This window comes from Haliotis cracherodii, unplaced genomic scaffold (genome assembly GCF_022045235.1).
Source record: "Haliotis cracherodii isolate W230 unplaced genomic scaffold, xgHalCrac1.p SCAF_16, whole genome shotgun sequence".
Taxonomy (NCBI): domain Eukaryota; kingdom Metazoa; phylum Mollusca; class Gastropoda; order Lepetellida; family Haliotidae; genus Haliotis; species Haliotis cracherodii.
The window spans coordinates 29,832,064-29,848,413 of NW_027266271.1; the positions used below are offsets into that span (position 1 = coordinate 29,832,064).

Genomic DNA, 16,350 nt, shown 5'->3' on the forward strand with positions numbered 1-16,350 from the left:
ACCAAGGATCCCATGGTGAGACACACACAGGTTGCTGTGGACCTATTGTAGCCCAGGATCCCCATGGTGAGACACACACAGGTTGCTGGGGACCTATTGTAGCCCAGGATCCCCATGGTGAGACACACACAGGTTGCTGGGGACCTATTGTAGCCCAGGATCCCCATGGTGAGACACACACAGGTTGCTGGGGACCTATTGTAGCCCAGGATCCCCATGGTGAGACACACACAGGTTGCTGGGGACTTATTCTAACCAAGGATCCCATGGTGAGACACACACAGGTTGCTGGAGACCTATTGTAGCCCAGGATCCCCATGGTGAGACACACACAGGTTGCTGGAGACCTATTGTAGCCCAGGATCCCCATGGTGAGACACACACAGGTTGCTGGAGACTTATTCTAGCCCAGGATCCCATGGTGAGACACACACAGGTTGCTGGAGACTTATTCTAGCCCAGGATCCCCATGGTGAGACACACACAGGTTGCTGGAGACTTATTCTAGCCCAGGATCCCATGGTGAGACACACACAGGTTGCTGGAGACTTATTCTAGCCCAGGATCCCCATGGTGAGACACACACAGGTTGCTGGGGACCTATTGTAGCCCAGGATCCCCATGGTGAGACACACACAGGTTGCTGGGGACCTTTTGTAGCTCAGGATCCCCATGGTGAGACACACACAGGTTGCTGGGGACCTATTGTAGCTCAGGATCCCATGGTGAGACACAGGTTGCTTGGACCTATTCTAGCCCAGGATTCCCATGGTGAGACACACACAGGTTGCTGGGGACCTATTGTAGCCCAGGATCCCCATGGTGAGACACACACAGGTTGCTTGGACCTATTGTAGCCCAGGATCCCCATGGTGAGACACACACAGGTTGCTTGGACCTATTCTAACCACTAATGTGCCAGGGATATTTGGGCTGTTCAATAAGAATAATTGTGATACAATGAACACTGAATGATATGGAAAATCCATGCATCAAGTTACATTAATCATCAATTCCCTTTGTGTAGCAAATATGGGAAGTGTTGCATGCCGTGCATATATACACATGATACATGATATATGTACATTTGTCTCATTTATGATAATCAGGTAGAAACGTGGGCAATAGAAACAACTCGGGCAATGCTGATGAAATGATAATTGTAAAATAAATATTAGTTTGTGTTATACAAAATGACACAATGTATTTGTTGTTTTACCAAATATTGTAGATATCTCACCCCACAAGAAAAGTGTTCAAGTTCGTACACTGATCACTCAAGAAGTTTGTAGTGGTTTCACATTCCATTTATTCTATGTTTAAGATTGTGAAAAACATTCACATTTCTTCTCCTCTGTTTGCTGTTCAGCCACATTGCCTGGTGAATCTCATCACAACAGCCAAGCCTTGTGAAATGTCTCACCATCTACCCGTCCATATATATACGGAGACTAAAAATTAAATACTGTATATTGAAAATAATACCAAAATACATGTTTGGGCTGGTCAACTCAAAACAATGTGGCTCAACCTGCAGTCTACAAAACAGTCTTACACTGTGACTGGTGATTTCCTTCAATTAAAACTTAATCTAGTTGCCATGCTTTTGTTAGCAGGGCTTTGGTTTGAGAACGGTCTGTCACAGAGGAAGGCTTTGTCATGTGCTCCACGGGGTCTCTGGAACAGAATAGGTCCCCATTACCCATGGGTGTCCCGATCCCCTAACAGGACGTATATATCACAATCTGTCACAATACGATACGTTTCTCCATGATAAACTTGGGCTGTTTTTGCATTATGTGGCCCTGCTAACTCAAGGTTGTGTTACCAACATGGATTTGTTGATTGAGTTTCATTCTAATGGTGTTGTGTATTTCGTTTTTAATGACAGGTGGTCAGGTAATGCCTCTCTGAGTAGTTATCAGGCCTGTTGCAAAACTTGGCAATAATTGCTGTTTTCAGAATTGAGGCAGAATTGGAACATGGTTTCACAGGGGTTGATTTAACTGCTGGCGCGTTGGCCTGTGGCCAGTTAAAATTACAAAAGGCTTGCTGAATCGTAAAGTAGATGGCCCGTCTGGCTAGTCAAAAATAAACCTCTTCTCCATGTATGTTTAATTTTTTTAATTAGACACTATCCTTGAATTTTGATGAGAAAATATTTAGGGAGATGAGGTCTTGTGAATGGTTAGCTTTAATTGCCCAGGTAAAGGAAGACGACCCCTGTATTTTTAAAACAATAGGGAAATGGGGAAATTTGTACTAGCCCAAAGTAATTTGTACAAGCCCTGGACTAGCGGGCCAGTGTGACGTTTAACCCTGGTATTGTCAGATGACTCTGTGAGATGTTTGCAAACATCAGTGAATCATTTCATCCCAGCCATTACCTCCTAGGATTTTAAGGGTTTGCTTGTTGGATTATGTATTTTCATTGTCTGTCACGGAAAAAACTCAGTATTTATTATGGTTGGAGTCTAGGTAAGCATGATAATACCACACCAACCTTTAAACATGTTAAATGATCCCAATATTTATGAGATTAAAAATATATACTAGGCACCAAAAAAACAGTGCATATGATTTTATATGTGTAGTTTCTTTTTGAGCCTAGTATATGTTATATATGTAGAGCTTATGTTGTAAAGGACATTATTTATTCTGACAGATCTTATTACTGGAAGTCTGTTGAACATGTTGAATAAATAATGAAATTTGGTGAACAAATATTGAAATTAAACTCTTTATATTGAAAACTACTGCATGGGACAAGGAAGGGTTTGACATCAGCAGGTCAGTTTGTTCTCCAGCATGGAACATGGAAATGATGGCTGTGGCCTTGGTGAGGACAGGCCCAATGAGTACCTGGTGTTGACAAGCGTACGCTGAACGATCCCATGTTAAATGGTGTAGGGTTAATACCAGCAATGACAGGTGCCACCATTGATGCTTTCTCATTACTTAAGGTGGACAAGGGTCTTGAATCCCAGACGAACAAACCCTCCAATTTTTAGCAATATGTTACTCTTGTCTCATATTTATTTAGATTCTTTGTCTCAGAAGTCTCAAGATCATTTCACTATTGCTTAGGCAAAAGAACTGTAAGAAAGTTTCTGACAATCTTTCATAAACATAATGAAACCGGTCTCACAACAGCATTGATTATTCAAGGAAATGACTAAAGGTGGCCATGTTGTCTTGATGCCTCTACTGCTAGTGCAGAGTGGTGTCCCTTACTATTGCCAGGATACATGGAACATGGGTTGTTGTACCAGTGTATTGTAATACTGGGTTTGTCATTTCTGTCCCATGCTGAAGGTTGAAGCAAAGGAATAATCTCTCCACCTACATTCCAACATGATTAGACATGTTAGACATTGATTTACATTTCACTCATTGGAAAAAGCAGTAATCCACAAGGAAATGTCACCAGTCCTTCTTTATGTCCTTAGTCTTGGTCAAGTGAATATGGACCCTCCTAAGTTGTCATACTGTAAAACTTTAGAATTCCTAAACTACTGCTCAAGTGCAATATTTAAAGAGAAAGAGAGGCTTTATGTATGTTCAACTCCAAGAATCACCAGGGTCACATTGGATGTCTACACTTTGTTTCTCATACACAGTTTGATGTCTTGGCTTTGACTGCATCTTGTTACAATTCCCCATTCAATTCTATCATGTCTGAGGGGCATGGAATAAGTTTTGTCAGAAACTCATGCATATTTATTGATATTTACAACATGGATAATAACAGGTTCTGGAAGCAGGCGAGACTGTTGCGCCAGCATAAGCCGTGATCTTCTGTTCGTCTAGCAACATGCTTCAGTGCACAGTGTTTCTTTTCATCCCTGATTTGACAAAGGAAGTAAAACTTATATATTGTTCATGTTATTTATAAGCTCTGTGAATTGAATATTAACAATGTCCCTTTTCAATAAGCAATACATATAACAGCAGATGCTGTTTGAAATTCCCTGCGTGTAAATCTTTATTACTAAGAGCATGAAGAGTAAGCAGTAGGTGTTTCTGTTCCAGAAGGTGAGATGATCAATGATTAGCCAGGGACTGTTTGTTTTCAACAGGAAGCATGACACTATTTGTACTTTCATTCAATTAAACAAGACAAGACACCATGACACATATTTTATTTTGTTGCCATGTTTATTTGTGATGCATTTGTTGGAGTAGGGACAGGGATGAAACCCAAGCCTTAGTGTTGCGGCGCCAGTGACAAGTATGTCAATGTGATGGGTCGTACTGGGCCAGCTTCACATCTATACATAATCTATGTAGCACATCACATGCAACACCAGCACATGGTAGACAAGTGGCTCTAGGTCATCGTGTTCAACGGACTGCAGTATTCAGATGACGATCCGGCTATCAGGTAAATGTTTTTTGTTGGGTTATTTCAGCAGAGCTGGGAATTTGTTCAGACCAGTTGGCTGTCCTTGCAAGTTTCCAAAGCCCCCCCCCCCCCCTCCCAAAGTTTGTTATCACCATGATCACATGGAGACCTGCATCAGCCTCACTCTTGGCACTTGTCTGGAACCAGGCTGAAAAGGTCATCGGACCGGGGGAGTGAGTTATTGTTGATTGGACAGAAATGAGAGGTTTTCAGGGGTGGGAGGGGGGAAGCAAATCTTCTGTCCAATATTATTTAAAAAAAATTTAAAATAGCAGTATTTCAGGTTTGTATTCAGTGCAGTTGACATTACTATATGAAACAGATATAATTCTCTCTATCATCACCGAGAGCCTCAGGCCCGTTTTGCTCTGATTATGTGTCTACGTTTGTCAGCACCATACCAATGCTTGTGGATTTCACCATAGTGGTAAACGTCTGAAACCTGCAGCCTTGCAGGCTTTCCTCCCACAGGAAGCTGACACGCTGTGACATGACAGGAATACTGTTCAAAGTGGCATTAACGAAACTCACTCACTCACCAAGAGCATGATGTTTAGTGGTCCTTTCATTGTCAGTGTACTCAGCTGTGTTTGCTATTATCAGAGTTCAAAAATATATAATTTCATTTAGTGGATTTTAGAATTTTTAGACCTTTGATTGGCCTCTGAAAACACGATGTAGATCCTTACATGGAGCTCAGACCTATTGTTGGCTATATATCAGTACAAGCACATCATGCAGGTACCCCCTATACAAGTACAAGCACACTCTACAGGTGCCCCTTATGTTCGGTAGACTGGCATGTGTTGACACCATCAGCAGGAAGACTGAAGTTTGATTTTGTTTCCGAATAATGATTTTGTCAACTGCTTGGATGGATTGATTAATTGGCAATACTTGTTTGATATGTTTCGATATATCTCTAATGTTGAACTATAATGAACTGTTTTCTCGATGTCTAGCTTAGGATCAATTTGTGAAGTTGGGCCTGTGGAATTATACTCACTCTCTCATTTCTACATTGGGCTAGTGTCAGACACGTCAGATAAGCGATTAGTTCATATAGTGCTCTTACAAGAGTATGTCGTGTGTGTTGTGTGTGTTATGTATGTGTTGTGTATGTGTTATGTATGTGTTGTGTGTGTTATGTATGTGTTGTGTGTGTTATGTATGTGGTGTGTGTGTTTGTGTGTGTTGTGTGTGTTATGTATGTGTTGTGTGTGTTATGTATGTGGTGTGTGTGTTATGTATGTGTTGTGTGTGTTATGTATGTGGTGTGTGTGTTATGTATGTGGTGTGTGTGTTATGTATGTGTTGTGTATGTGTTATGTATGTGTTGTGTGTGTTATGTATGTGTTGTGTGTGTTATGTATGTGGTGTGTGTGTTATGTATGTGTTGTGTGTGTTATGTATGTGTTGTGTGTGTTATGTATGTGTTGTGTGTGTTATGTATGTGGTGTGTGTGTTATGTATGTGTTGTGTGTGTGTTATGTATGTGTTGTGTGTGTTATGTATGTGTTGTGTGTGTTATGTATGTGTTGTGTATGTGTTTGTGTGTGTTGTGTGTGTTATGTATGTGGTGTGTGTGTTATGTATGTGTTGTGTGTGTTATGTATGTGTTGTGTGTGTTATGTATGTGTTGTGTGTGTTATGTATGTGGTGTGTGTGTTATGTATGTGGTGTGTGTGTTATGTATGTGTTGTGTATGTGTTATGTATGTGTTGTGTGTGTTATGTATGTGTTGTGTGTGTTATGTATGTGGTGTGTGTGTTATGTATGTGTTGTGTGTGTTATGTATGTGTTGTGTGTGTTATGTATGTGTTGTGTGTGTTATGTATGTGGTGTGTGTGTTATGTATGTGGTGTGTGTGTTATGTATGTGTTGTGTATGTGTTATGTATGTGTTGTGTGTGTTATGTATGTGTTGTGTGTGTTGTGTATGTGTTTGTGTGTGTTGTGTGTGTTATGTATGTGGTGTGTGTGTTATGTATGTGTTGTGTGTGTTATGTATGTGTTGTGTGTGTTATGTATGTGTTGTGTGTGTTATGTATGTGGTGTGTGTGTTATGTATGTGGTGTGTGTGTTATGTATGTGTTGTGTATGTGTTATGTATGTGTTGTGTGTGTTATGTATGTGTTGTGTGTGTTATGTATGTGGTGTGTGTGTTTGTGTGTGTTAGTGGAGGAACTGAGTGAGGTTTTATGCCACTTTAGTTACATCACGGCATAATGTGCAGGTTGTCTTCATTTACAAGTTTGGCGCAACCAGCAAGCTCGTGCTGACATATGGCAAACTACAGATCACAAACGAACGAACATTTCTGCATTGTTACAACACCATCTCCCTGCCCTGCTCATCAACAGGGCTGCTGTTTTTCTTCATCACGATTTAGGTCTTTGATGCACATGATGAAGAAAGCTACCGTGGTTACTGATTAACAGTGTAAATGTCAATGATATGATCAAGGAAGCCATGAAGAATTACTTTACCCAGTGGTTGCCCTAATGACTGCTGTAATGACAGATGACAAATCATCACGTTTAACCTGAGCGATTACTGGGATGAAGGCTAATTACACTGATTGCCATCAATAACACTTACCGTATTCGACGTAATAAGCACCCAGGGCGCTCTCAAAATTAGAAACAGGGGGCTCTTATTAGAATATCATTTTGGTGGAAAAAAGAGAGTTGAAAGATAAATTTTGTGGTTTATGCTGACAGCCTGAAATGTTTATGTACAACAGATATATTTTTCCAGAATTTAATTGCCCATAACTAAGGGTGCATATAACACACACATGTGCGTATTATATGCGAATAAATAAGTTTTGTATACATTGATCAATTGGAAGGGGTGCTAATTACCGTCGTTCACAAGCCAATATATTAGCAAATATCGCCATGGGCGCTTATTAGAGTGGGCCGCTTATTACGTCGAATATGGTATGACAAGGCCCAGCACGATTTCTTGGTTTGATTGATTGTTGTTTAACTCCGCACTCAGCGATATTCCAGCTATAAGACGATGGTCTGTAAGTAATCAAGTCTGGACCAGACAATCCAGTGAGTGACACTATGGGCATCGATCCATGCAGTTGGGATTTGATGACATGCATCAAAGAAGTCAGCGAGCCTGACCGCCTAATCCTGTTAGTAACCTCTTACATCAAGCGTAGTTGTCGTTTAGGGCAAGCATGGGTTCCTGAAGACTTGTTCTACTCCAGGTCTTCACTGGTATGATTCCTCGGATAACCTGCTGTGATGACAACTGACATATTCTCATCTTTATCTTGATTCTGAGCTCTCATTAGTGGCCGAATCAGTCACAAAGATGTGCAATTGTAATTTTATGATGGCAAATTATTACACATGTTTATTAGTACTGTGGCTCCTTAATATATTATTGAATGAAAACCCATTATACCATATAATAGTTCCATGTAAAGAAAATATAAAATACATTTTGCCTACGTTTCACAAAAGTTCCATAGTGGAACCAAAACACGATTCCTTTCGTATACTCTATCGACTAGAACTGTTCTTTAAAATATCTCGATATTAACGTTGACATGCGCGATTGTAACTTGACATAAAACCCAGTTTTTGTATTCTGTATAAAATTTACTGATTGGTTAAATACTACCAATAACATTAACAAAGCATGAAGCATGAATGTAACATTTCACCATACTCTGATCTTTAAACCAAAATAAACACTGCATGCACCATGTACACAGTTGACTTTCACACAGTTCAACCTGTCACTCAATAAAGATCTGATTAGCAACGATAATATTAATTTATTGGTTATTTTTTTACAGGTTTGAAAAGAAAAACACATGATATTATATATAGATAATCTGGCTATTGATAAAACCAGTGAGCTCCAAAGTTTTTCACTTAGGAGCCAAATGGCTCCCAGGGGAAAAATTGAACCAAGAGGACTGATTACCTTGAAGACTGATGACAGTGATTACCAACAATTACACTTGTAACTAGGCCTGTCAGGGTTAATAAGATAACAGGTTGATTAAGATTTGTAACCGGTTAAACAATGGGCATACCGATATTCGCTATCCAAGCTTCATATTGTTAATAATCATTTGCAGTTATGTTTGTGAAACTATTAATGTTAATATTGTCACAATCTGATGTATCCATGCTCAAAAAGTTATAAATAGAATATGAAAATGCAGTGTACGACATGGATGGGGATTCCCCCAAAACCGATGCTGGGCTAAAGAGTCTTAGACTTAAAAATGGCCGATTGATGGTGTGTCAACATACCCAACGGTGCGGATCGTTGCTCATAACATCAATCACTGGATTGTACATTCCAGACTCCATTATTTACAGGTCACTGGATTGTAGCTGGAATATGGTTGAGTGCAGTCATAAACAACAAACACATGGTGTTTACGACAGTCTGTCTGTGATGCAAGTCACGTAATCTGTTGGTGTTATATCACCAACAGTCTCATCACTGTCAAACATAGCAGTTCATGACCTTGTATTGAATATCAAACAACAATTTTTATGCCAAATTCATTTCATTATCAACACCAAGATGGTAATAACAATCAAATACTATGTGAAATAGAAAACTACAAGACATTTCCGCTAGTCCACAGGCAGTTGTTCAATCTTTGCAAAAACAAGTCTAATTTGCAAACCTGGGTTAGCAGTCGACCAATCAAACAAGTGAGTCATGGAAGCAAGGCAGCATTCATTCAATAAATGTTATTCACTGTAGTAAGACTTCAAATAAGGCAACATTACCCGGAATCAGAATGACAGTCATTGTTTGCATGTTCGCACATCTTTAATATCTGTCCATCTGACTCAAAAGAAGTTCATGTGAAACAGGAAATAATGCAATGAATGTCATACTGTATTATTGTAGAGCAAATTGTCCTGTTTGGACCATGTCAACAATTGTATGTGATTTGCACTGGGGTAGCCTTGTGGTTAAGGTGTTCGGTTGTCACACCTAAGGCCTGGGTTTAACTCCCCAAATGAGTATGTCTGAAGCCCTTTCTTGTGTTCCCAGCACATTTCGAACCCACAATCATAGGTTTCTGGCAAGCCCAAGGGACGCAACTCAGCACAGAGAATTTCGGCGCCTTAGACGACTGGGCCAACTGTGCCCCCTATGATAACGAGAGAACCATTCCTGATAATGTGTACGTCCTTGTTTCAGATATGATAACCAGATAGGCCTGGAGGTTACCCACTGTACTGAGTCTGTAAAGATGGGTTGATTGTTGACCTGTCAGCGTTCTTGGACTGTTTGCAGGTAAGTGTTCGTCAATAGTAAACATCATTACTTTACCTAGGGATTGACCTGGCTTTATCTATTTTTGATTGACTTTTGGTTATACATTGTGCAAGTCCAGGGCAGGGGCATGGAAGTCCCACGCTGGCAAAACATGGCCGACTTCGCTTGACTTCCTAGAATTTGAGTAAATTTACTGATGCCGTAATGTCACTGCATATGCATAGAAGCTATCAGCCAACCAGAAATGGGGATTTCAATTTCAGATTTTAGAAAATCCACTACTGACATCCTGAACTTTGAGTGTATTACTTACTGGAATAGAAATGTCAGTTGCATATAATATTCAGCCTACTATTTTGATAAACTCAAATATTCAGGTAGCTATACCTTTTTGCATCACACAGGACTCTCAATGAAAATAAATGAACCCATTCTCAAAGATGACTGACTGGCTATAAGCAACAAATGAATACAAATCAAATTTGTAATAACCAGTAATTGCCTGTACAGTTGGAAATGAGGCAGATTTATTCAGCACAAGAAAACTAAGTCCAGGTATGAAGTCTAATAATAATACAACAATAGAAGTGGGATTGGATACCTGGCCCTTTACAGAGAAGTAATACATCTCGTTCATTACAGAGAGTATATCTCACCCTTTATGTGAAGCAATTTGTCCTGAATCTTTACTATTTCAGGCAAAATAACATGCAATACAAGCAACATTTGGTTAGTTGCATTTCTTCCAGGTTTTTTTTATAGACAGGATGACCATATTCCCATTTTCAAATCCAAACATTCAGATAAAGCTTTGTAAGTGAGCAGAATCCATGTCACACTAACTTTTGCCTTGGAGTACATGCTGATGTACAGACTTGAATGTGTAGAAAGGGAGCCGCAGTGTTCATGCTGGGGTGTTGCACAATGCTTGCTTGTATGACTGAATAGATCCAAAGGCTATGGGTTTCACAGCAGTTGTGTTGACTCTCAGCCAGTGGCCTCTGAGTTGACTGCAGGCTGTGCAGTGGGAATGAGACGGACCATGCAGATATATTCATACCATTTGTACCATTCAATTACTTAAATACTTGAGACCCGTGAAGATCCGGGGTATAATAGGTCTTCAGCAACCCATGCTTGCCATAAACATGGTAAAAGGCGACTATGCTTGTCGTAAGTGGCGACTAACGGGATCAAGTGGTCAGGCTCGCTGACATGGTTGATGCATGTCATTGTGTGCCAATTTTAATGGATCAGTGCTCATGATGTCAATCACTGGATTGTCTGGTCCAGACTTGATTATTTACAGACCGCCGTCTTATTGGTGGAATATTGCAGAGTGTGGTGTTAACATGGTTAAACAATAGACAGAGACTTAAATATTTTACATTATTTACTACTCAAAAGTTAAATTTAGTTAGAGAACTCCTGATTCTTTCATGTTGCTATCATTAATCTGTATTGCCATGGTAGATTAACTAAAGTAATAGGATAGAAGTGGGTGTTCTTTAACTTCTTTTGAGTAGTTATAAACTGCCAGGCCATTGTTGTGCATGCTGAGCAATGTTCTTGTGTGATAACCCCGTATTATGACTAAACAGTCCAGCATGACATGTAATATTGGTATCACAAATGAAATCATCTATGCTGATCTATTTACTGGCCAATCAGATGCTCTGAATACAGAGATGGCAAGTATTCTATTGTGGCAGAATCATTGCGATACTTTGAACCTAATTCAGCCAGTAAGTGAAATACGTTATACTTTTTGTCAAGACCTAGCCAATCATTAATAGTATGATAGTTATCACATATGCTACCAGTTAACATGGGTTGGTAGTCATTTGTTTGGGTTGTGATTGGCCGGTTTACAGATTGAGTTTGGGTGATAAAATGCAATGTGAAAAAATGATATATTTCCTCAAGATCACACGTCATACAAATTACTTGGTGTGCAAGATGTTTCTAACAGCCTCAATTTGAGGTTAGCTTCTCTGTGAATAAGATGGGTGATGGGCCATATTTTTAGAATTGACCACCATCAAAGACAGCTCTAGTTGCCATGCCGTTATCATAATGGTCAGACTCAACGTGGACAATCAGAACCATCTTTAGTTAAATCTTATTGATTTGAAGAAAAGGGAAATCATTTATTTATACCAATTAATAATATTATATCAATTAATCAGTTTTTAAGGAAAGGTTGATCATGTTTCTGTCTTTCAGGTTCATTTGTGAAAACATTCAAGCTCGCTGAAAGATGGGTTATGTTGATTAAATCTCTTTTTTTTCTTCTGTTTCTATTAGAATGCTTTCAAGGGACCAGCCTTTTGATATTCTTGGTAAGGAGGGGGGCACGGGAGGCCCAGTCGTCTAAGGCGCCGTGATTCGCTGTGCAGAGTTGCGTCCCTTGGGCACTCCAGAAACCTATGATTGTGGGTTGGAATCCCGGTTCGCCCCGATTATGTTTCTAGGTTTGTCAGCACCATACCCGTGCTGGTGGGTTTCACCGAAGTGGTAAACGTCTGAGACCTGCATCACTTCGGGCTTTCCTCCCACATTAAGCTGACACGCCGTGATATGACTGGAATACTGTTAAAGCGGCGTTAAACCCAACTCACTCACTCACTCACTCACTTGGTGAGGAGGGGCTTGGAATATTGCTAAAGAAAATAATTTCACCCAGAAAGATTTTTTTTTAAATATTGTCCTCAAATTTGAACAAAAGAAATAAGTTGTTTGTTGAACTTGCTGGATGCCCTGAAAAAAGCTGAGCTGGGAAAAAAACTTGTTCAGCTTCCTAGAATATCAAATGGTCAACTCCTAAGAACAGAAAATTGAAAAAGCATTTATGGTAAGGGACCATGTTATAGGAGTTGCATAGCAAACATGGTAAAGCTATGTGAGATGTACTGTGTGGGTGGGGGTTCATTGGTTTGTGTGGCCAGCTAGGGTGATCCAATGACATTGCATGCCCCTGTATTGACTGTAGGCATTACAGAAACATATGACTGGGATCCTTCTAATAGCCCTGAATCTTGTCCGTTTAGGCACATGAAAGAGATTGGTAGTATTGATGTGATAGGTGAAACACTTCACATTGAGTGGCATTGAGTGGCAACGCAACTTAAATAAGCCTCCTGATACCTCGGTGGATTCTTGTGACCAGTTGTCCAGTAGATGGTCAGTCTCCAGATGTATTGATTTTGTTGGTCTGTGGCTGATTGAGATATTGGCAAGATCAGTGACTTACCATATGCAGAAGACTCGTGGCAGCTGGTCTGGTGCTGTCTGTGTTAGGCCCTCGAGAAAATAGTGATGTTTCTGGTAACCCAAGAGAAAATAGTGATGTTTCTGGTAACGCAAGAGAAAATAGTGATGTTTCTGGTAACCCAAGAGAAAATAGTGATGTTTCTGGTAACCCAAGAGAAAATAGTGATGTTTCTGGTAACCCAAGAGAAAATAGTGATGTTTCTGGTAACCCACGAGAAAAAAGTGATGTTTCTGGTAAACCACGAGAAAATAGTGATGTTTCTGGTAACCCAAGAGAAAATAGTGATGTTTCTGGCAACCCAAGAGAAAATAGTGATGTTTCTGGTAACCCACGAGAAAATAGTGATGTTTCTGGTAACCCAAGAGAAAATAGTGATGTTTCTGGTAACCCAAGAGAAAATAGTGGTGTTTCTGGTAACCCAAGAGAAAATAGTGATGTTTCTGGTAACCCATGAGAAAATAGTGATGTTTCTGGTAACCCAAGAGAAAATAGTGGTGTTTCTGATAACACATGGGATAATACTTGTGCATTTGGTAACTCATGAAAATATACTGGTGTTTCTTATAACATTCAGGAAAATACCTGGACAATTAATTTTTTGGGACAAATGGAGAGAGCTCCATAGTGAGAGGGGAGAGAGTTCCATATTGAGAGTGGAGCAGGTTCCATTGTGAGAGTGGAGAGAGTTGCATTGAGAGTGGAAAGAGCTCCATAATGAGAGTGGAGAAAGTTCCATAGTGAGAGTGGAGAAAGTTCCATAGTGAGAGTGGAGAGAGAGCCATTGTGAGATTGGCGAGAACTCCATAGTAAGAATGGGGAGAGTTGCATTGAGAGTTGAGAGAGCTCCATAGTGAGAGTGGAGAAAGTTCCATAATGAGAGTGGAGAGAGAGCCATTGTGAGATTGGAGAGAACCCCATAGTAAGAATGGGGAGAGTTGCATTGAGAGCGGAGAGAGCTCCATAGTGAGAGTGGAGAAAGTTCCATAGTGAGAGTGGAGAAAGTTCCATAGTGAGAGTGGAGAGAGAGCCATTGTGAGAGTGGAGAGAGTTGCATTGAGAGTGGAGAGAGCTCCATAGTGAGAGTAGAGAAAGTTCCATAGTGAGAGTGGAGAAAGTTCCATAGTGAGAGTGGAGAGAGAGCCATTGTGAGAGTGGAGAGAGTTGCATTGAGAGTGGAGAGAGCTCCATAATGAGAGTGGAGATAGCTCCATAATGAGAGTGGAGAGAGAGCCATTGTGAGATTGGAGAGAACTCCATAGTAAGAATGGGGAGAGTTGCATTGAGAGTGGAGAGAGCTCCATAGTGAGAGTGGAGAAAGTTCCATAATGAGAGTGGAGAGAGCTCCATAGTGAGAGTGGAGAAAGTTCCATAATGAGAGTGGAGAGAGAGCCATTGTGAGATTGGAGAGAACCCCATAGTAAGAATGGGGAGAGTTGCATTGAGAGTTGAGAGAGCTCCATAGTGAGAGTGGAGAAAGTTCCATAGTGAGACCGGAGAAAGTTCCATAGTGAGAGTGGAGAGAACCCCATAGTAAGAATGGAGAGAGTGGAGGGAGCTCCATAATGAGAGTGGAGAGAGATCCATAGTGAGATTGGAGAGAACCCCATAGTAAGAATGGAGAGAGTGGAGGGAGCTCCATAATGAGAGTGGAGAGAGAGCCATTGTGAGATTGGAGAGAGCTCCATAGTGAAGCAGTGGCATATTGGAAAGATCAAGAGATAAAAGACTTATAAGATGTTCGTAAGACAGGATGTTGAGTAGCCGCTGGACACTTGATCACTGTGCATGGACAGATCCATAACTTGGAAATTAAGTGGGAGAGCTGTTCCATGAATTCATTGATAAGTCAGAGTCAGGAGTTTGAAGTCAACACATCTTGAGACAGTGCAGGGCTCAAAACTACTAGTGCCACCATGCTCACGACACACACAACATAGGAAATGGCTCGCTTGTATTTTAAGTACAAGGGCATGGCCATTTTCATTAAAAGTACTTATGTTAATTTTTATTTCATGTCTAACAAAAATTAAACTGTGAAATGAAAGAGTTTTCCCCATTAGTTGCTTTCTCCACTGTTGCTAACCGACATCCTCTTGTCAAATCAATAGGTGTTACACGGCAGTGATGGAGATGCCTGATGTTCATAAAGACATTTATTGCAAAAATGATTCCTGTATTGCCATACGTATCACAATATATTGCATGCGTTCTTTCCTCTGTAATTTGTAAAAAGAACTTACCTCGCATGTTTTTGACAACTTCGTATTATTTGGGATGTTGCTAAGGCACAAAGCATGCATAATAGACACATTATATATTGGAAACTGTCACAAGTAGTTTCACTTATAGTTGCTAATTTCTTAATTTCTATTTGAGTGTAAAATCTTCCACCAAGATGATTTGCATGATTTTGAAAGATGCAATATACCGGAACATATTCGGGTACGTAGTCATTGGTTATTTAAATCGTGGTATACTGGTAATATCGCACACCTCTATGATTCAGTGATTTCTGTTGACTGTAACTTACTGACGTTTGACGATATGTTCATGATAGCACGAAATACATTTGAAAGTACACGCTCTTTTCCATATTTTGACCTAATATCGTGGCTATTACTTAAGCCTTTGAATGTACCTGTGTCTTTCTGTATTGAACGGAATATCACTAAGAAAATACCATGCATTTTGTGTTTCAAATGGAAGGAGTCATTCGTGTAGACTGTTGTGAAGAACCTTGCAGATGATCCGCATCGCTATTTCTCAAATAAAAAACTCCTTTTTGATTTCTTGAAGCCTACTGCTGTAACTTCCAATAAAGTTACTGCAGACTGACGGGCAAGGAAAACCGGCTATATCACCTAGTGCTAGTACTAACATTGAAATTTAGAAAAAATTGAATACAGACACGACTGTTAGAATTATGGGGAAATAAGAAAACAGGTCCAGTGCCCTTGGACACACCTGATTTGTTTCTTATTCAGAGTCCTGCTCAGTGAAAAGTCCAAATTCAGTAGAAATATGGGAATGTAGATTGCTTCCAGTTGTGATGCGAGCTCATCTGTTCTGAATTTTCTGTAGTCTTGTAAGCTGTTCATTAGATTTTCCATTTAAGGGCTCTAATTGCAGTAACCTTGTCGGGATAGAATAAGTGACTGAACAAGGCTGGTGATAGCGTCTGAGAAGATGGTGGATAAATCCAATGTTCATTTCCAGCAAATTCTACACAGGACAGGAGTCAGTCTGATGGTTCCTAAGGTGTGCAGGGACCAGTGTTATGATTCCTAAGACCTGCAGGGGTCAGTGTTACGATTCCTAAGACCTGCAGGGGTCAGTGTTACGATTCCTAAGACCTGCAGGGGTCAGTGTTATGATTCCTAAGACCAGCAGGG

General features: G+C 40.2%; 1 protein-coding gene across 6 annotated transcripts in view; it reads left to right on the forward strand.

The window, feature by feature from the left end:
• LOC139464057 (anion exchange protein 3-like) overlaps positions 1-16,350 on the forward strand; it is a 124,833-nt gene that overhangs the window by 14,600 nt on the left and 93,883 nt on the right. For 4 of the 6 annotated variants that reach the window (XM_071245587.1, XM_071245585.1, XM_071245596.1 and 1 more), the window contains exon 2: positions 9,607-9,702. The exons of 1 other annotated variant lie outside the window; for it this stretch is intronic. The gene's annotated coding sequence lies outside the window, so the exon portion shown is untranslated. Of the gene's footprint in view, positions 1-4,334; positions 4,385-9,606; positions 9,703-16,350 lie in introns of those variants that run through there. One more of the 6 variants, XM_071245586.1, reaches the window with a different exon arrangement.